This window comes from Amblyomma maculatum, chromosome 1, assembly GCF_055883805.1.
Source record: "Amblyomma maculatum isolate TAMU_Amacu chromosome 1, ASM5588380v1, whole genome shotgun sequence".
NCBI lineage: Eukaryota > Metazoa > Arthropoda > Arachnida > Ixodida > Ixodidae > Amblyomma > Amblyomma maculatum.
In genome coordinates this window covers 188,398,365-188,407,383 of record NC_139344.1, presented here as the reverse complement: position 1 = coordinate 188,407,383, position 9,019 = coordinate 188,398,365, and the positions used below count along the sequence as shown (strand labels likewise).

Here is a 9,019-nt window from a genome sequence, read left to right as displayed (position 1 = left end):
ACCCTGCAGCGTAAACACGGTTCGCACCGACCCTTCAGCTTCTCGGCATCGCAGCGTTGGCATTTTTGTAATCGGCGCCAAGTAGCAGACGACGGCGTTAATTTTTTGTAACTTTTTTCCCTGTTTTTTAAATTTCGTCATCAATTTCTGTGTACACGCGATTTAGCACCGCCCCAATTTACACGTCACGGGTACGTCACAACATGGCCGAAAAGGCGAATGTCGAGGATCGGGCCCCGGGTTGCAGGAGCAAAATGCTTGCTGCAACCCATGACGTCTTATCTGGTTTAGGAAAAACGTCACATCCGGCTATTGTTTTGTGGGTTTTGTGTTGCTTTTAGTAGCAAAATGGCTGGTGGTCGTCTTTCATGGTGGGAGCCGTGAGAGCTGTGTCGCCGTGTCAGCCGTGTGCTCTCGTGTTGTACGGCACGTAAGCAATTTTTTCTATTCTTTAGATACTTCAGTGTGCATGTATTGAGTCATTACCCGCTGTCTGGAGTTTTACATTTAGGTTTCAACTTCCGTGCGCCCGAATGTTCTGTTGACGACCATTGAGCCTGCTTGGCTGGCAGTGGGCCCGAACGCCCCAAGGGTGTATTATCGAAGGTTTCAATCGAAAGCTCAACGCAGTTCGACACTAAGGAACATGTGGTTAAATACCGTTTATTAGGCCAACTGTACGGAAATCTCAATCATGTAAAGCACGCCTGACTATCAGTCTTGCGTGCGCTTGAAAAGGGCGGGAAACTTGGGTAAGCTTTCCGCAGCTGTCTGGGTGAATAGTTAATGATTGTAACGTCTCTGAGCTGATAGAGGGACTTTAGGAGGTACTAGGACATGACAAAACAACGCGTAGAAGCAGGAAAGGCGAGGATCACACAGGCCTGTGTGGGAAGCTTTTGTTTTGATGCACCACGACGTGCTAACCATTTGTGCGACGTACTATCATTTTGTGTGGCCCTCGTTGCTATGACGCGGTGTAATGATTTCATACCTCATTTTATGACTGCACACTGTCAAGTGTATGCAGGGCCCTTTTCTAATTACGGTGAGGTAAGCGATTTCGCCTTGTGTTTAAAGTGCATCAACATGTACTTGTCTTAATTTCTTTTGTGTGTGTAAACATCGCTTATAAGCTGACGTCTAATATTTGGCACGCAGGGACCTTCCTGATATGTGTTTTGAAGTCTAGCATGTGCTTGCTGGTTGCTGAGGCTGAACAAGGGACTATGAAAGGCGGAGGCAGCATATGCTCTAACGCCACAAGGTGAGCCCTGTACTTAATTTCAAAACAATTGCTGTGCCACCGCGAATGGTCATTTGTTTTACATGGGGAACATGCTTGGGCACAGGTCCCCAGTTTGCATAGAGTGCATGAATGAATCAAACAAGCAAGGATTCCTGCAGCTGCAGTGTCCAGCTTGTAGTTTGCAGCCTTTCTTTCTCAGCTGCAGTTAATGCATCGCAAACAGTGTGCAATGTAACAGTTGATTCAGACTAAGAAAAGCAGACTAGCTCCAAAAACAAACAAATGTTTGCGCAAGATGGAAGATCAAACCACGCTGTATTGTCTTCTCAATTCGCTGTGGAAAACTGGCAAAGCTGCCAACGAATGATATTCCTGCACAGGTTGGTTGTGTTGCTTTTTTGTGCGTGTGACCATGTTGCTGCAAGAACTTTATAGCTTTGGAATCCACTGTGAAAGATAAAATGAGGTCTGCAAGATTGGCATCAATGGCTTGCAAGACAAGCAGCACAGAATATACACCCTGCCAATTCTTTAACAGTATCGCTCGAGCGTCGACTGTCCGAGCAGAAGCAAAGGGGAAATCGGGAGAGGGAACAAGCAGGGAGATGTAATCATGCTGCTTCAGCGAGTGTTGTCTGCTTGGCTGTTCTGCTCCGTTGGCAGCAACCCCTTGAATCAAGTTTCATATTGTAGTTCTGAGAGCGCTCTGCTATGTGCTTGTGGATTCAAGCTGTGCAAACTTGTAACGTTCCAAATATTATACTTGTCCCTGCTTCTATTTTCAGATACTGTCTCAAAGGTTTCTTTTCTCTTTTTTTTTTTTAAGCAATGAAAGTACCGATACAACAATTTTTCAAAAGTATTGATGGCAAGAGTTATAGGGCAAGTTGGATTTTTTATTGGAAATGTGTGTACTTTGAAGATATTATTCACATGATATGCAGATATTATTGCGGCTAAAAGCAAGCAGTGACAGCTTCTCCGGGCACCGACATGCCTGCCAGCCAATTGTGGCAGGGTTGCTTCACATTGATCAAAGCAGCGTAGCAAACGAGGTTCACTGCAGCAGCAAGAATTGTGAGCACGCCCTCGCACTCCTGCATCTTCCGGCGCAGCAGCGCTGGGCAGTCGACGGTCACGTGGTACTGTTAAAGGCCCACTGTCCACCCTCCGGTCGAAAATATTTTCTTCCCCGGTGACTGTGAGACTTCGCCCCTGGAACGCAAGGCCGCAAAATGTTTTTGAAAAGAGTAACTAATAACGCAGTTACAGTCACCGCAATCACCCGATTCTATCCTGCCTCTCTCCTTCCGTTCCCTCGCAAGGGTTTTTCACTCTCCTGCCCGAAGTCGTCTAGCCTCCGCAATACAAATTCCCCTTCCTCCTCCGCGTTTGGCGGGAGGTGGGGCGTGGCTCTCCGCGAGCGCGAAAAAGGAAAAAAAAACGGTCGAGGGAGCGCGCGCCGCTGAATTCAGTCTGGCCGTGGCGAGGGAAAAGCGCGCTGCGAGCGGTAGACACCCATCCTTCTCCCGTCAGTCAGCGAGACGGACCAATGGACGTCGTTCGTGGTACGTACGTCATTATCGGTGCCCGTCGGGCCAGCGCAGGAAACGGTGAAGCTGGCTTCTCAAAGGAGAGCATGAGGGAGCTTTGAATTGTATTTTCGATGTGTTGCGGCGTGCGTGTCGCTGTAGAATTTTGCACAGACTATCTCCGGTACCTGATCGAAACACTGGGCTCCTTTTCTTAAAGGGGCCTTCCCTGGACAGTGGCCCTTTAAGGGGGACATGGCTCTTAAAGCTATTTTTCTTATGTTTTTCAACAAATTTGATAAAACCTGGTAGTCTGATTTAGTTTCTTGCCCTGATTTCAAATATGTAATTAGGTTTCCAATTGGCCAATTAGTTCAAAAGATAAATGAAATTGTTCATGAAAAAATAACTGCACTACAAAAAGTTCACATGAATACTTTGCTAGGTACTAGAAAGCATAACGAATATAATGTTAGGCGCACTTTGGTATAACAAATATTAGCGATGTTATAGCAGTTCACTTTTCCAAATGTGAGTGCCTTCCTGTCTTATTTAGAGCAAAATTGAAAACTCTGAACTGCTATAACATCGCTAATATTTGTTAAATAAAAAAATGCTCCTAACATTGTATTCATTACGCTTTCTAGTACCTAGCAAAGTGTCCATGTGAATTTTTTGTAGTGCTGTTATTTTTCATTATTTCTGTAAATTATGAACAATTTCATTATCTCTTGAACTAATTGGGCAGCTAGAAAATTGGTTACATGTTTGAAATCAGTGCAAGAAACTGAATCAGAATGCCAGGTTTTATCAAATTTGGTCAAAACTTGGAAAATAATTTTCAGAGCCATGTATAAGCAGAAGCGAAATGCAATACAGCTGACATATTTCGTGGAGTGTTTGGAGACTGTAAACAGCCTAAACTAATACATTCTTTTTCAGCGAATTTCTAACAGTTTAGAGTTGTCGTGGGAAGACGAAAGAGTCACATTGGCCGTACTGCCCGAATCCGTGAGTCTCACTGCCTGTTAGAGGTTGAGCACACTACGAGCAGTGGCGCGCCGCGCCGGCGCGGCTCGTTCATACACAACCCTTCAGACACCACACTCCATATCATGTTCTACTTGGCACTTGCTGTATTTTATTTTAAACCAGCCAAAAAACGAGACAGAGAATAGAAGCTAACGAGATGAGGCTGGCTTCTCTGTGTCTAGTCTTTTGGCTGAATGAATGATTACCAACTCGCCCAGTTGTTAACCTTGTTGCTGTATTTACAGGGCATTCCCACATCTGCTGCTGCGGTTTAGTTGAGCACTGGTGAACGCTGTCTATGTTGGGATACATGCAATATAAATAGCTTGAAAATAAAAGATTGCATAGCCATCATTGTAGCTAGTTTGTAAAGCATGGGATGCATAATGTGCAGGTCTCGGACCTCAACGGTGGCATGTTTCTTGTTTTTGTTTTTCTAGTTTGCAATGGGTGGGGGGGGGGGGGGGGGGGGAGTTATTTTTCATTTGACAGTAGATACACTACTAATTACCGTTCACCACCAATGCAGATTTTTTTTATTAGTTAATTATATGCTTTCCTCAATTTCATTCTGTTGGTTTGCATACCTGTGTAGTAACAGGGCCTTTATATATTTTTTCTTTTCTGCTAAATAGAAGAGCATGAGTCTCTCATAGCCTGTGTTGCTTTGGGACGTTAAATCCCATAAGCCAGACCAGCATGAGCCTCGTTTCTGGTAGTCGTAGATCTATTTCATTGAACCTTTGTTAATAATAAGCTTGTCATACATACGTCAGACAAAAACATACAGTATTATGGGTGTGACACCATGAAGGTGTCAATCATTAGAAATGTCACAAGTGTTGGGCAGGCATGGAGGGCCCATCATTAACATGTTAAAATTAAGGAAGCTCCGGTGCCACTCAAGCGAAAACGTGAGAAGCTACTGACAGAAGGCCATGGAGTAGGGCATCTGAAGGGGGAAAGGGCTACTTTTGAGTGCAGTCTATCCTCACTGAAGGGATTACTGACCAGTGCCTTGGAAATTTTATCAGAACAGGCATGGATAAAAAAAATTATGTGCACAAGATAGGGAGTGGAAATATGCTGCTTATTGATGTGAACTCCGAACTAGTCCAGTGGTGCTTGAGCACATCATATTGGTATAGTCCACATTTCTCAAGCTAAAAGAGTCATGTTTTTAGTCAAACTTATCGTTTGGGCATCAAGTATAGAAACAAGCATTGCATTTTCTGCTAGTTTGTTCCAAATTGTTGCTAAGATTATTTGTGTTATTTTAAACATCTGTACATGTTTTGGCTGTTAGTCTTGTATTTTCACCAATGCATTGATCTTTGAATAAAAAGGAATCAAATAGGTTATTTTGGTATGTCAGGTATAAAAAATTCAGCTAATAAAATCATTTGACTTTAGAACGTGCTCCAAAACAATTTGAATGCTTCAAAACTTCCGTTTTATAGCTTCAAAGTGCTCGAGCCTGCTTCCACCTCTCCAAGTTGGTTTGTGGTTCAGGTCATTATTGCCAATTCTGCATGACTGAATTGATGTCTTCAATTTGGAGTTTTGGGGGGGGTTGCATCCATTGGGAAGAGTGAAAAATACTGGCCGAAGATAAGGAACGCTGCATTATGAAAATTCCGATTGCTATTGGGCAACCATCTCATGGATGATGGCACTTGAAAGCGTTTTGACTGGAGGTACTCGCACTGCTTGGGCTAGGCCAGTGCAGCACTTCATCTTACAGGAGCATATGCACCTAATTTTGGTCGCATTACCTCTCCAAGTTGGTTTGTGGTTCAGGTCATTATTGACAGTTCTGCATGACTGAATTGATGTTTTCAGTTTGGAGTTTTGAGGAGGGTTGCATCCATTGGGAAGAGTGAAAAATGCTGGCTGAAGATAAGGAACGCTGCATTATGAAAATTCCGATTGCTATTGGGCAACCATCTCGTGGATGATGGCACTTGAAAGCGTTTTGACTGGAGGTACTCGCACTGCTTGGGCTAGGCCAGTGCAGCACTTCATCTTACAGGAGCATATGCGCCTAATTTTGGTCGCATTACCTCTCCAAGTTGGTTTGTGGTTCAGGTCATTATTGACAGTTCTGCATGACTGAATTGATGTTTTCAGAAAAGTTTGGAGTTTTGGGGAGGGTTGCATCCATTGGGAAGAGTGAAAAATGCTGGCTGAAGATAAGGAACGCTGCATTATGAAAATTCCGATTGCTATTGGGCAACCATCTCATGGATGATGGCACTTGAAAGCGTTTTGACTGGAGGTACCCGCACTGCTTGGGCTAGGCCAGTGCAGCACTTCATCTTACAGGAGCATATGCACCTAATCTTGGTCGCATTTTGCTTGTTAACGACATGCAAGACATTGCTCTGTACAGATCATCACCTGGTTTTTATCTTCAACCACTAAATAATTTATAATTGAATTTTTGTTTTATTGTTTCAGGGTGTCTATACTCCATTAACACACTGAATGTTAGTAGTGCTGCTACTGCACTTAAAGTCAAGTGTTGTTCTCTGTTTGCAATATTTTTTAGCTGCTTTGAGAAGTATGATGCTCATGGACAGCCTCCTTAACAACATGAACTGGTGTATTTGTGATGAGGACCATATATCAAAGACAGCCAGAGGTTTTATGATGCTAGCATTGTAGCAACTGTTGTGGTGCTGTAGTTCGGTGAGCGATTTGGCCATCTTGTGGTTGTTGCCTGTTTGCTGTGGCCACCCTCAAAGTAAATAGCTATGGTCCTGTCACATAGTTTGATAACTTTTTGTTACTTGTATGGAAATTACTGTTTGGCACAAAATGACTTATGGCTGCCATCATGTGCGTTATAGAGGGCGAGCGACTACATTTCGGTGGAACAGTTCCTCATTCTTTTTCACAGCCCATAGGAAGGATTTCGCAAGTTTAGAAAAATGAAATGTTCACAGCTGAGTCAGTCGCAATTCCGGAATCATGCTATGTAGTCGACAAACGCTACAATCCAAGAGCAACGCATGTCGTCTAATGAACAGTGCAAGCGGAACTTCTTGGATGCAGCAGCAAATGAAAATGTGCACACATGGTTTTCAAGATGTCTCAACGTTTATTTATATGCTTCACAACCTACCAAAGCCCGCACGCTTGCGTTATACCAAAGCACAATCAGCTATCTGTTCTGATGTCTGCGGCCAGTGTTGATAACTTCATATCAGTTCTTTACCACCCATGGTGTCCATTTCTGCTGTGCATGTGCACTGCAGTGATACATTGTCACACGCATGCAGAGAGCACTAGTACTGGCCTTACTTAGGGTAACTTTTTCGCTGTTTTGGCTTTTCTCATTCTTGAGCTATGCTACAGGGTGTACACTTTTCTTTTTGTCTGGTTTCTTTGACGAGTCATGAATTCAGCATTTGTGCTTCTTTCCTTTTTGAGGGTGTAGTGACCATATGCAAATCCACTATTAGAATATATGAGCTGCTGCATAGTCTGCAGTCCTGTTATCTTTTTATTTAAATTTGGTACGTCTCTGAGTTTCTCTGGGTGTTTTGTTATTGTTCTGAGCTTGCATTCTTTTGTTTTTTCTCCCTATGACAGCCGATCCTGCACGTGACTGATACTAGTTGAGAGATCACAACAGCTGCCCACCTTTCAAAGCATGGCATTCCCTGGCCCAAGTTGACTGCTCCCTGTGCTACTGCCTCAACAGTGTACTCACAAGTCTGCACTTCACTTACGAGCGTAATGGCAACACACACACGTTGGCCATAGCTTCTGTGTCAAAATAAAGTATTCCTACTTATGTGCCTTTTCATTCATTATTAGCGCACATGATTGGAGTAATAAACACTCCAGTGCCAAAACACCATGTTTACACACTCATTTATGTTTAGACTGCCTACCTTCTGCATCACTTCCCTTTTGTAACCTACCTAGAAAGGTAAGTATTTACTGTATGTGTCATAGAACCACATATATTTGTTATTCCTTTTGAGACGGGAAATAATCCGCAAAACCAGTGAAGTAAGAAAAGTTCACAGATATGTTTCGTAGACAATTTTTAGAGGTAAGCCAAATGAAGATGTTTCGAACTGCAGACAGGGACTGATGATAAAAAGGCAAAGTGGGCGGTGTTTGTTGAATTGCATAAGATTGGTTTGATTCAGTATTTTGCAGATGAGCAGCAACTTTCTTAATTGCAATGCCCTTGTCTGTGGGATACTTACACCCAGAAAGGGTATGTCCACTGTCACGCAGTTGGTAACTACAGTTAATGCATTTCAAGTAGTTCTCGATAAATCTGGGCAGATTGATGTCCTCATTTTAGACTTCTGCAAGGCCTTTGACACAGTTTCCCATAGTAAACTCATTTATAAATTAGTAAGTATCGGCGTCCCTAACTACCTTGTTAATTGGATTAATGCTTATCTTACAGGAAACAATACGTAGAGGTTAATGGTTTCAAATCAAACGAGCTTCCAGTCACATCAGGTGTACCCCAAGGGAGCGTGTTAGGACCGCTGCTTTTCATAATTTATATTAATGATCTGTCTGTTTCTCTTCCTGATAATGTCTCTTTAAGGCTTTTTGCAGATGACTGCATACTTTTTAAGACCATAAATGAGCCCAACGATCACTACACCTTGCAAAATTCGCTATTAGCTGTTCACCAATGGTGTCTTAAATGGGACATGAAATTAAACCTCGACAAAACAGTCCTATTGCGAATTTCACGTAAAAAACATATCAGTCATTTCTCTTACAGCCTGCTTAATCATTTAATTGAGGAGACTACACATTATAAATATTTAGGGGTAACCTTAACTCATGATTTAACTTGGCCTTCTCATATTTCCGACATTTGTTCCTCCGCATTTTCCAAGCTGTGCTACTTGAGGCGGAAACTTAATGATGCTCCAAGCAAACTCAAACTTCTTGCATACACATCATTTATTAGGTCTAAATTAGAGTATGCTTCAGTTTTATGGGATCCTTATTTAAAAAAAGATATACATAAAATAGAGATGGTGCAAAGGAAAGCAGTTAGGTTCATTTACAGTAAATACAAGAGGTCAGACTCGCCTACTACACTAATGAAAGCTAACCATATTCCACTACTTGAACTACGCAGAAAAATGTCCCGTTTATTGTTTATGCACAACCTCTTAACACACAAATTAAACATACCTCGCCCTGAAATTCTTAA

The 9,019-nt window shown here is 42.6% G+C and overlaps 1 long non-coding RNA gene across 1 annotated transcript; it reads left to right on the top strand.

The window, feature by feature from the left end:
• The first annotated feature begins 298 nt into the window (after positions 1–298).
• Positions 299–7,620, top strand: LOC146205170 (uncharacterized). The gene is made up of 3 exons (XR_014704142.1): positions 299–430; positions 1,162–1,267; positions 7,411–7,620. It is a non-coding gene; the product is annotated as an uncharacterized LOC146205170 (long non-coding RNA).
• The last annotated feature ends 1,399 nt before the right edge of the window (positions 7,621–9,019 follow it).